Source organism: Canis aureus, chromosome 27, assembly GCF_053574225.1.
Source record: "Canis aureus isolate CA01 chromosome 27, VMU_Caureus_v.1.0, whole genome shotgun sequence".
In the NCBI taxonomy this organism is placed as follows: Eukaryota; Metazoa; Chordata; class Mammalia; order Carnivora; family Canidae; genus Canis; species Canis aureus.
The window spans coordinates 40,302,964-40,323,843 of record NC_135637.1 but is presented as its reverse complement, the minus strand read 5'-3'; the positions used below and the strand labels follow the sequence as shown (position 1 = coordinate 40,323,843).

General features: G+C 44.6%; 1 long non-coding RNA gene across 8 annotated transcripts; it reads right to left on the bottom strand.

The window, feature by feature from the left end:
• Positions 1-9,512: 9,512 nt before the first annotated feature.
• Positions 9,513-19,630, bottom strand: LOC144299341 (uncharacterized). Of its 8 annotated transcripts, none has more exons than XR_013366046.1 (6): positions 19,534-19,630; positions 13,769-13,942; positions 13,009-13,149; positions 11,945-12,251; positions 10,258-10,393; positions 9,513-9,632 (listed from the first exon to the last, which is right to left on the bottom strand). It is a non-coding gene; the product is annotated as an uncharacterized LOC144299341 (long non-coding RNA). The 8 variants fall into 8 exon arrangements; XR_013366049.1 differs by having other exon boundaries at positions 10,258-10,324; XR_013366050.1 differs by having other exon boundaries at positions 10,258-10,321.
• Positions 19,631-20,880: the final 1,250 nt, after the last annotated feature.

The window sequence follows — 20,880 nt, the reverse complement described above, 5'->3', positions numbered from 1 at the left end:
CACTTTGAGTACAAAGAAAGTCTCGTCATGTTGTTCTGAGCCCAATGTGAAGAGGACTGACACCTTTCTGCCTGGGTTTCTGGGAACACTGAGCTGCCATGTAAGAATTTCTATTGTCCTGCTAGAGACTTCGCATGGAGACTACACAGAGAGGGGTCCGTCTGAGCCCTGCCTTTCAGCCATCCCTGACAAGGTGCTAGACTTGTGTGTGGAATCATGTTAGACCCCTGAATCCATGCAGCCACCAGCTGAATATCACCAAATAACCATGTGTTGTGTAAAGAACCTGTCAGTTGAGCACTGTCCAAATTCCTCCCACGAAATCATGAAATACAATAAAATGGTTGTCATCTTAAGGCACTACATTTTGGGGCTGTTTGTTACACCGCAGTATGTAACCAGAACAAAGAAAGTGGTTAACTCTGTCAGATTCAGAAAAGGCTCCTCAAATGGCTTTCAAGGGTTCAAGGGTTTGAAAAGACACTCCAGGTTGACAAAACACTATGGGAGAACACAGAGGAACTTGAAAGAGTCTGCTGCATGAGAACATCTCAGTATTTTGGAGAATAAGATGGAATAGAGGTATGAATGGGGGCTGGAGATTAGGTTAGAGAAAGACGGACCAACAACGTACAATCTCTTTATACTAGACATACGTCTACCTTTCTATAGGAAATGGTTAGGAGGTTATTTTAATAATCCAAAGAAGAATGACAAAGGCCTCAAAATACAGCCATGGAAATAAAGATTATACTTTTCAAGTCTTGAATGATGTAAGAAATGGATCGGATGAACGTAGAAGGAAAGATTAACAAAGAATATTGGTTCAATTCTAATTTTTTGATTTGGTGACTGAATGGATGCCACCAATTGGAAAACAAAATAGAAAGAGCAGCCGTTTGAATAATTACATCTCAAGTTCAGTTTGGATGGGGCCTCAAGGTGGAGAGAGATGTCCAGGAAGCAACCAGATGAAAAGAGTCGGTAGGTTAGGATAACATTTGGGTATCTCTCTCTCTTTTCACACACACAGGTATTAAAATTGTCCATGAGCCAGTGGTGGTTAAAACGAAGTGCGAAGTTGAAACCATCCAAAGGAAGCCCGTAAATAAGGGGAGAGAGAGAGGAAAATCCATATAAATAAAGTGAGAAGAGAAGATCCAGTCTTTAAATATGTCATGGAAGCCATGTTGAGAACTAGATTGTTCCTTTACTTGTCTAAAACCCACTTCACCCTATCCACCCAATAATCTAGACTTTATTTCAGTGTACTTGGGGTTGGGCTGCTAATAATATCTAAATGTTATATAAGTTTACATAAGTATGGATTTAGGTCTGGGGGTAGCAAGACTATAAATATATATTACATTTTTCTTACATGTGTATATTTATTCTATACTGTTCACATGAATGCTTTTAAAATAGCCTTGCACCACCATAATGTGAAAAATGGTCTACTTGCCTTCACACTAAATTATCAAATGACTCATTGCTTCTCTTCAATTCGATATCACAAGCCAAAAGAAACACAAATAGTCAGAATCGGTTTGACTTTATAAAGTAACAGCATGCTTCTAACGCTATAAAAAGAAGCTCGAAAATTATCAGATGAATGCACACGAGAATTTTTCACAAATGCAGTGGAAACTGAGAAAAAAAACTTGAAGTGAATTTTATGCTTCTGTCCTTCTCAATGGGAAGTAGACTCTCGGGTCGAAACACCATTACCGATAAGCAGCTGGTAGGCTTTAGTCACCAGGACTAGCAGAGGGCGAGGCCATTTTGCAAAGAGAAAAGTCAAAGACGTGACTTCAGATTGCATTTTTCTAGAGATCAGGATTTGGGAAGAAAAAAAAAAATTCCACTTCATTTTTTATTTTTTCCTGAGACCTTCAATCTCCTTTAAACGGAATATGGTCAATTCCTAGTTGTGGAATAACCACAAGACAATTGGAAGTTAAATTGTCGAGCAGCCCGCATCTAATTGAAGTCTCTCCATTTTAACTATTTTATTTTTAGCATCTGAAGCAGCCTGTAGCTCTTGCAGGCTATAATCATGTTTATTTAAGAGTAGTGCAGTCCTTGGTGAGAAAATAAAGACCTACCAGAACCGCTGTCCTGAAGGAAACACGGAGATGGGTGGTATGGTTAGTATGCTTTTCAGGTTACGATTTCCTTCCCTTCTTCCCTTCACTGTGCAAACACTCCAGCTGGAATTCCGAGGGGGACTCCTTTGGATAATGTCACGAGCACGTGTATCTTGACTTCAGGGCTTATCTGAGCTTTTATGTTCAGAAAATTACAGCCCGTGACGTTCAGAAGGTGCGGAGTAGGTTTTAGTTTGCAAGTCATTCTAGGGAGTTTCCAGACTTAAAACTCTCAGTTTCCCCCAATATTCACATAGAACCTACGTGAATGAAGATTGTTTGCCTTATGACTTTCTGGAGAGTAAAGACCATATAACTCAGGAGAAGCTTCTGTCTTTTCGGAAGGAAGACCTCTGGACAATCTCATCACCATCATCATCATCATCATCATCATCATCACCCCATTAGCAAATATTCCTTACCCACCTGCTGTCTTCCAGCCCCTGCCTTATACCCCTCCTGTGGATTTTTCCTTTTTAATCATCAGAACAACACTAGGTGGTAGATAATATTCCAACTGTTTTTTAATTCATAAATAAACTGGGATTTCGAAGTGGCTAAAATAAGCTCGTTATTGATGAGCAGAGAGACATCTTGAATCAATAATAATCATAATTTGGGCAGCCCGGGTGGCTCAGCGATTTAGCGCCACCTTTAGCCCAAGGCCTGATCCTGGAGACCCAGGATCGAGTCCCACATGGGGCTCCCTGCATGGAGCCTGCTTCTCCCTCTGCCTGTGTCTCTGCCTCTCTCTCTCTCTCATGAATAAATAAATAAAATCTTAAAAAAAAAAAAAAGAAAAGAAAAAGAATATATAAAAATAAAATAAATAAATAAATAAATAAATAAATAAATAAATAAATAAATAAAATAATGATAATAATTTTACACTCTTAACCACTTGTCCTATTACTTTTAATGCAATGAAAATCAAGATGAGGGGATCCTTGGGTGGCTCAGCGGTTTGGCGCCTGCCTTTGGTCCAGGGCATGATCCTGGAGTCCCGGGATCGAGTCCCGCGTCGGGCTCCCTGCATGGAGCCTGCTTCTCTCTCTGCCTGTCTCTGCCTCTCTCTCTCTCTCTCTGTCTATCATGAATAAATAAATAAAACCTTTAAAAAAAAAAAAAAAGAAAATCAAGATGAAATTTTGTGGAATATTCAGAAAAAAATAAAAGGAAAGAGAAAGTCCTCCTTGCAGCACCTTAGTTTAAATGGAAGCAAGAGAGAGAGAGAGAGAAACACCGTGTCCCGTGTCCTTGGACAAGTTTCCTTCTTGGTATTTCATCATCTATCAAATGGGGGAACTAGGAGTACTTCCTTTCCAGCTGTTGTGAGGATTAAATAAAACATAACGTGTGCATAAATACTGAGCACACTGCCAGAGCAAAGGACATTTTCAATTAACTTTCAAATGGCCTAATTTTGTGCAGAGGCCGTTATTGCCGCCATTGGGTGTTTGAGAAGCCGGGCTCATCAGTAGCATCCTAGCTCTGGAGGGAGGTATCAAGCAGGCCTAAGTGTGCTCTTCCAGCTTGGGAAGACAAGCAAACGGATATTTAAAGAAATAATGAAAGAGCATTCGACAGATGGTATTTGGGAAACCACTACATTGAACGTCAGCTAAATATAGTGAAGGTGGTGAGTGGTCGGGAACGAGCCACGATCCTGCAAGGTGTCACTGATGGGCTCAAGGTCGGGACGAGACGGGCAGGGCGGCCAGTTCCTGGAATAACAAACATGCAGGTGAGGAACCAAGCCATTTGTCCTGTCACGTAGAGACCTTTCCAAAAATAAGTGAGATTGGGGATCACATGCAAGACCCCGGCGCGGAGGAGCGATAGGACTTTGGTGCAGCCGGACAGGTGTCCAGCGTAGACAGGTGAGGGCTGGCAGGAGAAAATCGGTGTCGGTGAGAGCCTGGAACCACGATGGTCACAGAAGGGACGAAGGTGGGTCCGGTTTGTGCGCCTACAGGACGCGCCATCCTGCACCAAGGACTGCATGGGCCAGAGTTGAGGCTCCTGGGAGGCACCGGTGGGGGAGAGCTGCAGCTGTTGGGGGTCCCCCATGGTCCCGTCCTCCCTTCTTCCCAGACACGTGGCCGGTTCGCCTGGGTCTAGGGATTGTGTACAGGTGTTTGCTTACAGGCCGCTGCGTTGTGGGTTTGTGCTATCGACTTTCTCTCCACCCTGTGTCCTTCGGTGGGCAAGACTTTCTGCATCCCTGACACCTTACAACACACGGAAGCTACCAGAAGCCCGGGTCACCTGCATCCCAATAGTTGAGGATGCTGGCAAAACAAATGCCGATTTCTGGGCTCCCCCGAACCCCCAAGCCGACCACATCAGAGTCTCCGGGAATGGTCTCTGAGAGTGCAAAGTGCTAACATGCCCTCCGAGGTATTCTTGTATACCAAGAGTGGAGAACCCTTGCTTTTCAGAGCTGAGTGTAGGAGCGAACTACGCCCACGCTCCTGCAGTAGCCTGTAGGCTCCTCAAAAGACAAGTTATCCCTTTGCTCTGACTGCAGTTATTTGGTGTTGCTTTAAGGAACAAATCACTTATTTTCATCTTCAAAGTTCTGTGCTTGCAAATTAGAGTTTGGGAGATCCGGGTCCGGCTGGGCTGGGTAGGGCTTCTGGCCTCCCGTCCGGTCCGGTGGGCGGTCTTACCCTGACATGCGGGTGGTGATGGCAGAAAGGCAAGCACGTTCCCAGCATCTGCCTCACTCGAGCCCACTAACATCCTACTGGCCAGAGCAAGGCACACGGGCAGGCCCGAAGCTGCAGAAGAGCGAACCACGTCCACCTGCCATGACGCCAGGGCATGAGGATGAGCTTATAATGCCACCGAGGACAATGATAACGTGGGGCAGATAAATCAATCTGCCTGGTAGGACTGTACTCTTTTTTTTTTTTTTTTTTAAGATGTATTCATTTATTTGAGAAAGAGAGAGCACAGGAGAGCATGCATGCGCTTGGGGGGGGGAGAGGGAATCTCAGGCCGACTTTCTGCTGAGCGCCGAGCCAACATGGGACTTGATCTCACGACCCCAAGATCAGGACTTGAGCAAAAACTAAGAGTCGGACGCTTAACCAACTGAGCCACCCGGGTGCCCCTGTTTGGATGGTGTTGTGACCACGTTCATGTTTATACTTTCAGTGGTGTCTTGGCACGTGGAGGTTTTTAAGTGTCATTAATTTTAGGAAAGACTGTTGAACCAAACAGCTCGGCTGGCCTTTCCTTCAGCGGTGTGGCTCACGGGAAATCGCAAGAGGTCGCAGGGACGCGGCATGCAAGCCGGGGAATCTTCGCTGCAACCTGTGCAAAGTGATGTCCAGTTTGGGTCTTAGGATTTATGTGTAACATCTTAAGCTTCCTTGCTTTTTATTTTATTTTTTTAACTGTGGCCAAATGCGAGTAACAGATAGTTCACCAGCTTAACCGTGTCTCAGGTTGGGAAGTGTTAGGTACGTTCGTCCTGTTGTACAATCCACGTCCCAGAACGCTGGTCGTCTTATCCACCCTACCTTATCCACTCCGACCCTGTCCAGGAGCTGCTCCCCACTGCCCTCCCCGTGCCCCCGACAACCACTGTTCTCTGTTTCTGTGAGTAGAACCACCCTAGGTCACGTGTGCGCCGACAATACACGGCATTCGTCTTCGGGTGACTGGCTTAGCTCACGTCGCATAACGTACACGTTCGTCCAGGTTGTAACCTGTGTCAGAATGTCCTTTCTTTTTAGGGCTGAAGAATATTCCATGGTGCGTATAGACCTGTTTTTTTATCCATTCACCTGCCGATGGACACTGGGGCAGCGCCTACCTTTGGTCTGTCACCCATCATGCTGCTACAAACCCAGGTGTACAAGCTGCCTTGTTTCTTGTAATCACATCATACACTGTGGCCAGATGAGGCCTTTTAGGCAGCTTCCCCTACTGTTATTTAAAACAAAATAATAGGGGACGTCTGGGTGGCTCAGCAGTTGAGCATCTGCCTTCAGCTCAGGTCATGATCTTGGGGACCCAGGATCGAGTCCCACATCAGGCTCCCTGCGTGGAGCCTGCTTCTCCCTCTGCCTGTGTCTCAGCCTCTCTCCGTGTCTCTCATGAGTAAATAAGTAAACAAAAATTTCTAAATAACAAAAACATCAATAAATTTGAAAATAGGAGTTGAGAAACTATGGTCTGTGGGCCAAATCCAGCCCACTGCCTGTCTTCTGTACCACCTGCAAGCTAAGAATTTCTTTTCCATTTATATGGTTGAAGAAGAAAGATTTCATGGCCACGCTCACTTATTGACACACGACCTGAGGCTGCCCTTGCACTACAGCAGGGCCCAGATATTTACTATCTGTTCCTTTACAGGAATAAGTCCCAATGGGGGGGAGGGGAGCAAGAACGGCAAAGAAGCCATGTCCTTATGGATCGCTGATGTAGCACGCGAGCAAGATACGATTTTGACAGACTTGTAGGGATTCTGAGACACAGTATTTCTTTTTTCTAAGATTTTATTTATTTATTCATATTTATTTATTCATATTTATTTATTTATGGGGGGCAGAGACACAGGCAGAGGGAGAAGCAGGCTCCATGCAGGGAGCCCGACATGGGACTCGATCCCGGGTCTCCAGGATCCCACCCTGGGCGGAAGGCGGTGCTAAACCGCTGAGCCCCCCGGGCTGCCCTGAGACACAGTATCTCTAACTCTCTGTGAGGCTTCACTGTGACGATTGCCCCTGACATTTCATGGGAGCCCTTCAGGCTTGGCCAGTTGTGTAAATGGTTATTTCCATAAATGAAGTGGTCTTGGGGCATCATGCCCTCTTGGAAATACCATGGTGGCTCTGGAACATTCTCCTGGCTGGAGCTGCTGAAATGGGTAGAGGGGTGTGGAGGTCGGCGGGGGGTGGGGGTCGGGTGTCCACAAGCTTCTGAGGAGGAAGGCCTGGGGCCCGGGGGTGCTGGGGCCTGGGCGCCCATGGGGCTGTGGCAGGAGCATTACAGAAGCGGTTCCCGATGCTCACCCAGCTGCCACACTGGGGATTTCAAAAGTCAATATATGCCCCTCACCATATCCTTGGCGCTTCGGGAATTCTAGCAATTGGTGATCCTTCATGCGGTGCCAGGCTTCGCCCTAAACCTTCGCAGGTGGGTGCGGCCTTACCCCGGCCTGTCCCTAACCCCCGCGGAGCCAGGCACTGGCTGCCGTTGTTCGCGTTCGCTGGGGAGGAACCACGGCCGGGCAGGTCATGCAGGCGGCCGAAGGGGGGACTAGGGGTCGATTTGGTGCAGCCTGACTGTGTGCAGGGGCCTCGACCACAAGGGCCCCGGGGCCTAGGTTTGGGGTGATGCCTCGGGACCCCCACGGGCTCCACCCGGATGGGCAACTGCACCAGCTCGGAGGGTGGAAACCAACCAGGGGGGCCTCAGGACAAGAGGTTGTTAGGCCAGACTGAGCACGACAAGAGGGTGCCCAAGAGGAGCTGCAGGTGCCACCCTGCCGAGGCTGGATCTCCCAAGGGCACCCGTAGGAGCTTGGCCCTGGGAGCCAGTTTACTAAGATTGTGGTGACACCTCGGGGTGCAGCCGCGCTGATGGGCCACCCCTACCAGGGCGCGGGGTGCACCTGCAAAAGCGCCCCTCCTCGCACTTGCTGCCCTGGGACCCGGAGACCATCTCTACACTGAGGTGGAGTCACCGGGGGCAGCCGAGGGCTCCGTGGGGCAGTGACAGCGGCCCGGACGCCTGGCCCGAAGGGGGGCTGCCGAGGGATCTGCCAAAGAGCCAGCAGAGCCCGGGGGTGGGGGACACTGTATGCAGCCCGTTCCTAAGGGGTGATGCGTGACCCCGTAGCCCTACGTTGCCCAAATGGCCCCAATAAGCTGGGCCTGTGGCCCACACGCCCCGCACAGAGAGGCCCGGGGAAGCTGCAGTATGATCTGGGGCGCCCACTCCCAGAGGCCGAAGGCTCGGCATCGTCTGCAGGTGAGGTCGCAGTGGGGCCCCGAGGCTACTTCTGCAGGTGCAGGACCCCTGCAGTCTGGGTGACCCCGCCGTCGCGGGCGACTGACCCGCCTTACCTGCAACCACATTCGTAACAGCAGCTGCGTCCACCTGTCACGTCATGTCACCAGCCACGCACCTGTCAGCAGCCGCGTCCGCCTGTCATGTGGTCCCAGGGCAGCTGTGGTCGGAGCTGCCGGAGTCAGCAGGTGGGTACCTGCCCCTGGGCTTATTGACGGCGCTTCCTGCCATCTCAGGGGTCACCTTTGCTGGTGGCCTCGCGGCCTCCTGTGTCCCCTGTTCCTTCATCCCCTGGGCGAGTGAGACTGTCGGGCCGTCCTCCCCACGTCCGCTGGGCCCGGTGAGTCAGGTGGAACCAGCTCTCCAGCTCCCCCCAGGGAGCCAATCCTTTCTCACCGTTGCTTTCCAACACAGGCTCAGGTCCAGCCCCAAATTAGCATCTCCCCAGCTTTTGTTCCTGGGGGGCCATCCCTCACTCACTGTCCCGCCTCATCTCTGCGCCTCTGTGGGCCCCGGCCCGGCCCCTGCCGTCCCCCTTCAGCCCAGGGGTCACCGGGCCTCCCTGCCACCCCTCCTACTGCAGGGTCCTCACGACCCCCCTCAGGGCTCTCTCCTCCCTGCCCCCCCCTCTGTGGCCAGCCTCTCCTTTACACTCTTTTCCATAAAACCCCACTGAGCGTCACTGTTGGCGGCTGGCACCCGTCCCGAGGCAGGTTGCCTTCGCCTTCTCCCCATTATGCTGAACACCGGCCTTCCTTTTCCTCCCAGCTCCTAACGTATTTGGACATCCAGGGTCCTCGACATTTCCACGAATCAGCCTGGGATATTGGCCCCAAGTAAAGAACCAATACCTTACTTCTCACCTACCTCACTTGGAATTTTTGAAACACGTTTCTGCTTAGTAAATCATTTCGGAAGAATTCGGACCAAATGTGAACAGTGAACAGTGGTTTCCTTGTTTTGTTTTGTTTGTTTTCCCCTCTCAGAATAAAGGTAAAAATGAGACAAACCAGAAGCTGCTCACTAATCTCTGACCTACGGCCACTATTAAATCATTGGGTCAGATTGAAAAGACAGCGGCCGACCAAGTTTCCTAAAACACTAACCTCTCTGGCCCTTTATCTCTACACATGGTGCCGTTGTTGCATAACCTGCTAACGTTTCCCTCGATGCTCAAATCTGGCCAATGAGAGTCCCCTCGAGTTGGTTCTTATTATCAGAGCAAAACATCCTGGGCTTACCTTGTCCTTTGGCTGCCCTGGAGCTGGAGTCAGAAACTTTTTTTTTTTTTTTTTTTTAAGATTGCATTTTTTTTTTTTTTTTTACGATTGTATTGGAGTCAGAAACTTCTTGAGCATCCTCCCCCTACCAATGATGCTTACAGACCAACGTCTGTACACTAGGTATGCCTCTTGCTGCTAATGTCTCACAGCTTCTAGATTCTTCCAACAGACAGAGCTAGAGAGAACAGAGACGTTTTAAAACATCATCTCAGACTGACACCTCTTGGCAAAGATCATCGGTGGACAAGAAAACCCACGGCCTGAGAAGTTGTGGAGAATACGATATTCGCGTAGCCTCAAATCATCACCACTCAGACAACCCTACTGATGGCGAAGGGAAGAGGTGCCTTCCCCACGGAAGGGTCAGCGGACACCGCCGGAGCCAGGTGCGCCCACCCCACCGCGTCAGCAATGGGACAGTCTCCTCCAGGGGCCTTCCTGATACGACACAATGGGAAGCCACACCGCCGATTCCGTAAACTCGCCAAAGGCATTGAACCATGAATCTTCACAAGTGAAGGATCCTATTGATTAATACGAATTGTGCAACTGGCCTGGCCTCTTCTTAAAGTTCCTCAAATAAGTGTCCCGGGTGTGGGGTGGGGTTGGGGGGGGGACAGGTAAAGCAGTTTCTTCATCAAAGAAGTAATAGAGACATGACAACCAAGTGAAACATGTGGGTTTTCTTTTTTTTTTTTTTTAGATTTAGGGTGAAAAGTAAAAGCAAAAAAGGCTATTTGGGGGGCAGCTGAGAAAATCTGGCTATAGACCGAGTATTAGATGATATATATTTTTTTTACCTGGTTGATGTGTTGGCTTTGTTAGCCCGGTTGTGTGGGTGGATGCTCTCATTCCGAGGGACACCTGCTGAAGTATTTAGGGGACGAAATGGCATAATGTCCGTGATTTACTCTAAAATGCTTTAGCAAAGTTTACCTAGGAAGGCGAGAAATCAACTGGTAAAACATTTACAGTTATGAATTTAGGTGTGAGATGTTCATGGTGCTGTTCTCTCAACTTTTCCAAAATAAAAAAGTTGGAAGGAAAGTCCAGAGAGGGGATCCCTGGGTGGCTCAGCGGTTTAGCGCCTGCCTTTGGCCCAGGGCGTGATCCTGGAGTCCCGGGATCGAGTCCCACGTCAGGTTCCCTGAATGGAGCCTGCTTCTCCCTCTGCCTGTGTCTCTGCCTCTCTCTCTGTGCCTATCATGAATAAATAAAATATCTTTAAAAAAAAAAAAAAAGGAAAGTCCAGAAAGTCAAAGTGAATATTTTCAAATGGGGGAAATGCGTATCCATTAGTTAACTTGGAGCAGTAGTAACATTTTGAAGTTGATTCCAGAAGAAGAAGAAAAAATATATATATATATATATATACACATATATAAAATCTCACAGAACTATAAGTGATTGATGCTTCTTTTGAGATTAACGTTTTTTAAAAAATCACATATTACATCCGGCCAACATTTATTGAGTACTTGCATGTTCCAGAACTACAATGGGTACTTCCTAAGCAGGGTCAGGGTACAGGTTATGGATACTATTATTTCTGATATAAGGGTGAGGAATAGGATAGGGAGCTTCAGTAATTTGCTTAAAATCCAGTGATAGAGCTGGATTCAGATTCCAGTCCAGAGCCTGAGTGCTCACCATCAAATACTCGATGATCGGATGAGAAAAGCAAACTCCAGCTGCTTCTGTCTCCCACTGACTAGTTAGTTGTCTGATCTTGGGGAAATTACCCAAAGTGAGCATGAAAATTACAAAACGCACATTTGTAGCTCAGTGTGGAAGAGCTAACTGCACTGAAAACCATATGGCATCTAGCATTAAGGCTTGATAGACATCAGACATTAGCAAAGATCACACTCACTGTTTTCATATATCCAGCTCATTTTTACCTATTCCATACAACAATCTTACAAGTTGGATTTCTCCCCTCCTCCCAACAGGAGGCCAAAGGAACCCCGTGTCGAGCCAAGATTCGAACCTAGATCTGTACTAGCGAAGCCCGTGTGCTCTCTGCTACACCACCAAGGATTTTTCCAAACACATTCGCACTCTAGCACATTTCCCTAAGTTCTGACTTTTATTCTTCTTTAATTTGGTGAAACAGAATAGACCCCCAAGAGTTCATTATGGTTGCACGTCACATATCTCCTTTCCTTTATTATAGAACAAAGAGATATCCATAAACCCTCTCTTTGGTTTTAGATCAAGAGAATTATCTTTCACAACAATATAGCAGTTAGCAGGAGATTTTATAAAGTAAAAATTATAGTGGGAATTAACAATTTTTAGAAGAGCTAGTGCCGGTTTAGCCTTTAAGTCCAAGAATATGCAATACCCATTAAAATGCTTTTAACTTAGAAGCATTTGAAGGCAATTTGGCAGCTTTTATTTTATAAACTTAATAATGAAGGCCAAATAACAATCAAGATTAGAGTCTATAATTAGAAGTTCAAGGTTATCACTAAACATACTTACATCACTGAGATTCAAACTAGGGCAACAGAATCAATAAATGTTTTGGAGATACTCTCTTAGCTGGGAAACAGTACGTGCTTGAAGCGAGAATCTGTGCACTGGCCTCAGTTTATGTGCATACGAGCGCCCTGACCCATTGAGGCCTCTTCACAGAAAAAAATATGAGGGTTTCATTGTGGTTTTCCTCCAACAAGCTGGAGAAATAATAAAAAACTTTTATGTTTTTTCTTTTTCTCCTTTCGTTTTCAAGACGATATTGTATCACCTGCCTCTTGTGTTCTATCTTCTGTCCAAGAGCTCTTGCTTCCTACTGTGGAAAGAGATCAGAAAGGCTTAGGGATGACAATAGGTACAAGTGTCGGCACATTTGTATTAAAATATCAGTGTCAGTTATTTAAGAAAAAAAACCTGATTCTAGCAATGAAAGCCTCCTTACAGTTCACATAATACCTTAAGGTTGGTGACTCGACACTTCATTCAATACAATCAGCATACATTTTTTTCTTTTCTTAAGATTTTATTTATTTATTAGAGAGAGAGAGAGGGAGAGAGAGGATCTTCAGCAGACTCCCTGAGCTGGGGCTCGATCCCAGAACCCTGAGATCACGACCTGAGCTGAAATCAAGAGTTCGATGTTCAGCCGACGGAGCCACCCAGGCGCCCCTGGCATGCATTTTCTATCTAACACATTTAGGACCTTTATCATCTTGTATCTGGGTCAGGGGGAAAAATCCATCTTAAGGTAATAAGGGCCTAAGAAATGAAGATGACCCGACATTGTGATAGCACTGACAATAAATCACAGATCAGAGGCCATTCTTGTTTCAAAACCTTGTTCCTATGTTTTCAGTCTCCTGAGTTTAACTTCTAGGATAATTAATCAAGTGAAAAGATCTGAAATAATGACCGTTGGCAATGGTTTGTATAAAACTGTCAGGCAAGAAATGGAACTGAAATGCAAATTAATGTCCAAAGTCACTAAGATGTCAGTTAAAAATCACAGAAATCAATCACAATGAAAGGCTCAAATTAGATGGTGATTTACCTGGAAACGCTCCACCTACCATTAGTTAAAAGAGATGTTGGATGTGTTTCCTTACGACTTCTTTCCCCACGCCCGGCTTTTGCTTAGATTTGAATGATGGTTTGTGGTCTCTCCTGCTTCCCCATCGTCTCCCTCTGGTTTCTGCTCCTGGCTGACATCCCTGCTGGGCACAGATGTCCTCCAGCCCCCGTTCTCCTCTGGGCCAGCACATCCCCCCCCCCGCCCCCAACTACCACCCTCCATCACAGGCTTGGATTCAGGTCTCAGTGCCCCTTCCTGCATTCCCAGGACCTCTTTCCATAGATGGAAATCCTGCTAGCAATTACCATGCCACACAGACAACTGTTTTTTAATTTTTTTTTTTAAGATTGTCTGTGAGATTAGAATGTTTCTATTAATTACGGGAACAAATAGCAAAGAGTAGATCAGCTCTCACAGGAAGCAAGCTATTACAACATTTAAAGTAAATTTTTATGTCCAACTTGTTTGCCACTTGGAGAGATCTTATAAGTGTCATTAAATTTAATATTACTGCCTTCTTTATCCCCCATGGAAATTTAAGAATTTATGTCTTCTTTAATCCAACATTTTCTCCACTTTGCTTTTACAAAATAGAATAAAAATCCAAAGCATATCTAATTAATTCCTTATGAATTTACTGTTCATAAGGACTTTCCAGGAGAATTTTTGAAAATGCAGATTTCATGTCCTCCGAGTTTACGTTTTGTGTAAGGACCAGGGTAATTCAGATGCAGGCACCCCTGTGGAGGAATACTTACCTCATTAGTAGGATTGTGAGGTCAAGATAAATATTATCAGATAATCTGATGCTCTAGTAAATGACGATGTGTTGGTTCCTGGCAAAAATTTGAAACTCCTGCCAAGGAAATTGGTCTTAATTAGAATGCTGGTGTGGTGACCATCAGCCATAGAAGAGATTAGAGAGCTCAGTTCTGTAACAAACACAGAAAAGGAATACGCACAGGTAATAAATATTCTAAATAAAGTTAACATCATCAATAAACAGTGAGCAAATTAAAACAATATGCGAGCTATTTTCACCCAGTAGTTCATTAGACATTAGAACTCGGTTGTGTCTGCTCCTAGGAAAGATGCAAGGACTTGAGTCCCCATCATACTGGTGTAGGAATCGACTATGGCGGAGACTATGGAAAGGCAATTAGCAATATCTACCGAATGCTAAAGACTCACTGAAGCAGAACCTGCGCGTCTATACAAGGAGGAGACAAAAATGAGCATCATTTCACTACTTGGAAAAAAATGCAATACTGGAAGCCAGTCGTCAACCAAGAGGACGAATAACCAAGGAACATACATGCTATAGAATAGCATGAAGCCTTCATAGAAGAATGTGACAAACATCCATATGTTTCATTTCAAATATGCTCCAAGCCATATTTAGTGAATAAAAGAGTTCAAAGCCAATTAATACGGGACCGTCCCATTTATACAAGGATAGAAACACTTAATACCTCCAAGTAGGCAAGAGAGTGAGTTTACGGGAGGGAAGGAAGATTTTTAATGTGCTTGGTCTTCAATTTTTTTTTTCACCACAAACATATATTCCTATATCACCTCTGAATGAAAAGTAGGTGGAAGAAAATAAGTAACAAATTCCAAAAATAAGCAGATTTTAAAATGCGGCCAATCCTCACTAATTTTTTTAGGAACCGGGAGGGGTTTTCTTAGGGGCTTGGAGTGTTTTAAAAATGTGTTTTCCTCCTGATTTTTCAAGGGCAGACTCTTCTAAGCTGAGATGTGTTAATAAATAAAATGAAGCCTATCAATAAAAAGTCTGATCCATGGAAAGTCAATTCTAGATAAAGATGTATCATTGTCAGAGCGTTTTTACCTACAGGAATGATGGGTAAAATGTGTGCCTAGAGATCTGAAGAGGGCAAGGGAACCTACAACTCTGAACATATCATGTTCTGTTGGAATATTATGGCTGCCTGTTACATTTTCTTTCTTTCATTTTGGTTTTTATTGCTAAATGGTGTTTATCCAATAACTTAAAAAGTAGCTCGGCTCAGAATTCTAATTTCCTTAAGACCATTTGAAAACAGTGATTTGAGCCTGAGTTTTTCTTGCTTTCAGAAATCCCACAAACTAGGAGTGCCTGGCTGGCTCGGTTGGCTGGCTTGATCTTGGGGTTATAGTTTTGAGTCTCACATTGCACGTAGACATCATTTAAAATCTTTTTTTTTTTTTTAAAGAAAGAAATCTCAGAAACTAAAAAGTCACCTTAAATGCAATAAGAAATACCTCGATCATTCAGAGTTACAAAGTCTGAATCGGTAAAACCTAATAGTTTCACTATGCTTTGCATCATCATTCCTTTTTTTTTTTTTAAATAAATTTATTTTTTATTGGTGTTCAATTTGCCAACATACAGAATAACACCCAGTGCTCATCCCGTCAAGTGCCTCTCTCAGTGCCCGCCACCCAGTGATCGAAGATTTGATTTTAAGTCATCGCTCGTTCTCAGGACAGAGGCAAGCTGTACTCTCATCCTATATTCATCGGTGGATTTCACGTTCTAATATTTAGAATCAGCATCAGAAACAGGTACCATGCTCTCCCAGTACACTTCACATTTCAGTTTGTAAAATCTGTTTGCATAACTGGAGGAGCAGCTGGCAGATAGTGTTCCGGCATCTTCCGCACTCTAGGGTAAATACATATCCTATGGCATTTCCATTAGGTAAGCCCCAAGCCCAGTCTATACTAAAAGTAAATGCAACAAATTGATGTAACACATTCCACTGGTTGCCTGCATGGGCAATCCCGTCTTGCGGTGCGCTCTCCCTGAAAAGCAGAACCAACCCAATATTCATGAACGCTACGCCACAGATAGCAGAGGTCAACACTGGACAAAGAAACCAGTATCAAATCCCACTTCCTAGAACAGTCATGAACTTTGCAGCACACTGGAATCGCCTGGGGAGATTCAAAACCTCCCGGTGCCCAGGAGTCACCCACCCCATACCGACCACATCAGAATTCCCTGTGGCCGGGACACGCGCGTCAGTAGTTTCTAGAACAGCCCAAGTGACCCAGAGTGGGCACCAGAGTCCTGAAGAGCACTGAAGGCTTTCAAATCCAAACAGCCGGAGAAGGTAGTGACAACATCACTTTGGATGAACACGGCAGTTGGTATTTTGTTTAAAAAGGAAAAAGAAAAAAAAACCCACAAGCTTTACTGTACTAAATGAAGGCCCGCACTCCTTAAGATTTTGACACCCGTGCCTTGCACTGGGCATGATGGGATCATTAGAAGTTGGAACACCTGTGTGTGTTTTCCTCCCCTCAAATGAGATCAAGGTTCAATTATTTAGAGACCAGAGTCCAAAGACTCTCGGAAGACACGAGGGAGCAGCTTAGGCAGGTGCTTTGCTGTTTTTCTTTCGAACTTACTCAACTTTCTACCTGTTCCGATGCCTCCTGCAGAAGGTGTGTGGCCGCGAGCAGCCACTGAGCCAGGCTCCCACGGCGGTGGACTAAGGATCCGCTGCTGCTGCTGCTTTTATTTTTTTTTTTAATTTTTTTAATTTTTTAAAGAAATAGACCTAGAAAGTCTTATGGCCACGAGAGATGTTTAAATATGTGCCATTAGAACAGATTTCAGCCAGTTTTTTCTTTCTTTCTTTTTTTTTTTTTTTTTCAGACCACAAGCTTTTCCAAAGTTCAGTGGCTTTTAAGTGTCCCTTTAGGTGTAGAAACCACTGGTTTTGTTGTTTTGTTTCTGTTTGTTTTGTGGAAGAGTTGGAGAGTGGAGTGAGGGGTCTGGGGATCAGCCTAGAATTGTGTGCTCACACTTGAAGCTCCGCAAAGGGGCTTCTTTTTTGTCAAGATGGGGGGCACCCTTGCCTTCCCCAGGAGAGGAGGAGGAGGCCAGGAGAATGACCCTCCTAACCCTTCTGTTCTCATTTTCCACTCAAATTGACTACAACTGATTTTGCTTGAGGAGTGATCAAGAACTAGTGAAATGCAGAGGGGATAAAATCCCAGAAGGGAAAATCCAGGACTTGGGAGGGGTGGCAGGAGTCAGGACTAGCAGGCCTGACTGTGCCCACCCTCTTCCTCCTCTTCCTCCCTTGTGGTCTCAGGCCTGGACTCCGGAGCACCAGCCTCTGGTCTCCCAGCCGTGTCCCCACCTCCCTGCAGGGACCTGGGAAGTCTTCAGCCCTCTGTGGGCTTGTTCTCCTTGTTGGTGAACTTGCTTGGGTCGGGCCGCTTGAGCTAACTCATTGAAGGCACTGGCTGGGGTTGGTCTGGAGGAGCGGAAAGTGAACAGGGCACTTTACGTTCGCTGTTATGAAATTACTTCGGTCTGTGGGCAGTTCTCCTAACTAGCTATTTGCAATAATCAGTGGTGGCCTTGGACGCTGAATGGGTTTAAGTCCTAGAGCTTTTTACTTTTGCATCCAAATGACCCTGAGGGAAAGTGTCAACTTGTTGCTTGTGTTCTCCAGCTCATCCTGGGCTTTGTACCATGTGGCTAGGATGACATGCTGGCACATACATCTTCCCATGACCTCTTTGAGTCAGTATAAAAACTTAGGCGTTAGGAATACCTTACGTGGTTTAAGGACTCTTTGTTGAGGGTTGGGTCTCTGGCCCGAAGGTGAGTTTGGACTTCCTGTTTTAAAAATCCATTGAAAATGCCTGAAGACTAGTCTTTCAGCTTGGTTGTTTTTTTGTTTGTTTGTTTTTAATGTTTGTTAACTACATTTGGTGTCCTCGCTATTAGGGGATACCTACAGACTGGAGTTGCTTTGGTTTCAGCAACACTCAGTGATAGGCTAATCCAGATGAATCTAGTTGAAAAAAGCAACTTCTCATCATCCAAGAAACAGTTTAATGGGATCAATCAGTGGCCATGATTATAAATTCTGAAGCCTCAAGGTCAACTGACACATCTTTCCTTCCCACCTGCTCCTTCCCCAGTTTTTCTAACTGAAGTGTAATGGACATACCATTAATTTCAGGTGTCCAACATCATGAGTCTATATTTGTATATATTGCAAAGTGGTCACCATAGGTCTGAGGGACATCCAGCACCGTATGTAGTTACCTTATATAGTTTTTATTCTCATGATGAGAACTTTAGCAACTTTCAAATACACAGCCCAGTATTAACTATAGTCACACACACCTCCCCTAGACCCACTAATCTGTTGCCTGAATCCATGAGCTCTTCCGTCGCTGCTTTTAAGATGCCACATATAAGTGAGATCATATATAGTTGTCATTCGCTGACTTCTTTCGCTTAGCATAACGCCCTTGAGGTTCATTCAAATTTCCACAAATGGCAAGGTTTCATTCTTTTTCTATGGTTGAATAATATTCCATCATGTGTATGTGTATGTGTATTTATCCACACAACCACTAAATGGACACTCAGCTGGCTTCCATAGCTTGGCTTGTTATAAATCGGCTACGAACATGGAGTACATCTATATTTTTGAGTCAGTGTTTTCATTTTCTTCGGATAAATCCCTATTAATGGAATTGCTGGATCAAAAGGTAATTCTATTTTTAATTCTTTGAGGACCCTCCATACTGTTTTCCACAGTGGCGGCACCAACTTGCGTTCCCACCGACAGTGCATGAGGGTTCTTTTTTCTCCACATCCTCATTGACACTTGTTATTTCTTGTCTTCTGATAATAGTCATTCTGACAGGTGTGAGATGGTATCTCATTATGGTTTTGGAACGCATTTCTCTGATGATTAGGGATGTTGAGCACCTTTTCCCATCGTAGTCTCTTGTGATCCTTTGTATTTCTGTGGTATCAGTTGTAATGTTGCCTCTTTCATTTCTGATTTTATTTCTTTGAGTCCTCGTGTTTTTTTGTTTGTTTGTTTGTTTGCTTCTTAGTCTAACGAAAGGTTTCTCAATTTTATCTTTAAAAAAACTCTTAGTATCATTTTTTTCCTTCTATTTTTAAGTTCCTATGGTTTAGAAGCCACTAATTTATGAACTCTATGCCTTGGGAAGAAAATCTTGTGAAGTCAGCATACAGCAATATTAATAACAGTATTAGTGTGTGCATTCCCTCTCAGGCCATAAATTTCTCCAGTACAAAGTCATTTAACTGGTACTTCACTAGAGCTTTCTATGATGGTTCTCTTCAGCTAATAAATCATGATCATGTTAAATCCATTTTAAACCCTGCCTTTCAACTAAGTTCTATAGTTCATCCTCAATTCGGCTCTGTTTTGAGGGACTAGAGATGGGAGGGATTAAAAAAATCCACGTATTATTACTTTTTCAAATTTCCCTTTCAGTGGTTAACTTGCTATCAAAACCTCTATTGAAATTAGTCTCTGTCTTGGGTCTTGACACCCAGGTTATGAAAGACTCCCAACACAAGAAATACCCTAGGCTTTCCTCTCACTGCTATCCTTTACAGGCAAGCCCAGGAAAGTCAAGGCCTAAACTCCAGTTTCAGAGTCCAAGTCTTTCACAAATCCATTCCAAGATTAAGGTGCAAACATCAATACTTCTGCTACTTCACCTGAAGTAGACCCAAGCTCATGGTGGTGGCTCCCAAACTTGTTCCCATTGGAACTTAGGTGACTCTAAAGTGGTTACCACGCCCTAGATTGTTCAGTCACAGTTCCTAGGGGTGGGTCACAGGCATTTGTAGTTCATGAAGTTCCTCAGGGGATCTCATTGTGAAGACAAAATTTGGGAACCACTCATGAATGGCATCCACTGACCTCAAGCTAGATGAGGCTATTGCCCGAGTTTCAGTCTAGGTGGTTTCACTTCACCTCCCTCTGGAAAGGGATATTCTCTAATAATGAAAATATCTATTTTATGGTCAACTATGGAACAAGCGAGGCCGGAGAGCTGTCTCTGGTTACTTTATCTCAAATGAATGTCAACTACAAGAAAGTAAAATTTCTTTTTATGAAAGTTTGGAAAGGTCAAGCCATCCATCAAGGTCTTAAAGCCATCTAGTCTTTATATAGGACAAATAGCAAAATGCATGAGATTATTTTATGAAAGAAAATATTTTAATATATGTTTAACACTGTGATTATTCCTGTTTTTGATTTAAATTTGTATTTATGTAATTAAGCAATAAGAACAAATGTAAATCAGGAAATAATTTTTGTTTAAATTTTAGGAGTTAATTTTCAGCTAATTCTTTGTAACTCAATAATAAAGCTCTTATCACGTTTAAATAGTCCCGTTATGGAAAAATATGTAATTACTGAACCTTTTGGTATATTTATGAATATTATGAATAATGGCATATCCATGCAAGTGAAAAATAGCAGAAGGCTTTACTGATTCATTCAACAAGTCCTTAGTGAGCAAATACTGTACTGCAAGCCCGGAACTGAGTGCTGTGGATAGGAAGATGAGCAAGATTTTTGTACTCTGGAAGCTCACGGTTGAATAGGGAAGACCTCCATTTATTAAATATCAAAATAGTTTATTAGCATTGGAATAAGATCTATGAAAAAGAACTTAGGAGAGCACATGAACCATCTGATGCAGTGGTACTAAGTGACGGGTCTGGGAAGACTTCCTTCTAGAAGCTGGGACTTTGAGACAAAAATCGGTCTTAGGAGAGAATGGGGGTGTCTCCCGTGAGGTGTTACATCTGTTTCAGTTTCTCTCATCTGAGTGTGAAATTCAGCAAAATGAGTTTTCTCGAAGGCATATCTGCAAATGTATAAAGTTTACTGTAACACCTGAAAAAAAGTTATTATTTTTATCACCACTGTCCTAAAGTGGGCTTTGGGGCCATGAGTATCCAGATCCCCATCATTGGTCTGCTTCTTGATGACTGTAGGATGTTAAGGACCTGTGTTTACCTCTCAGTATCTCCTTGTGTCCCTGCTTTGTT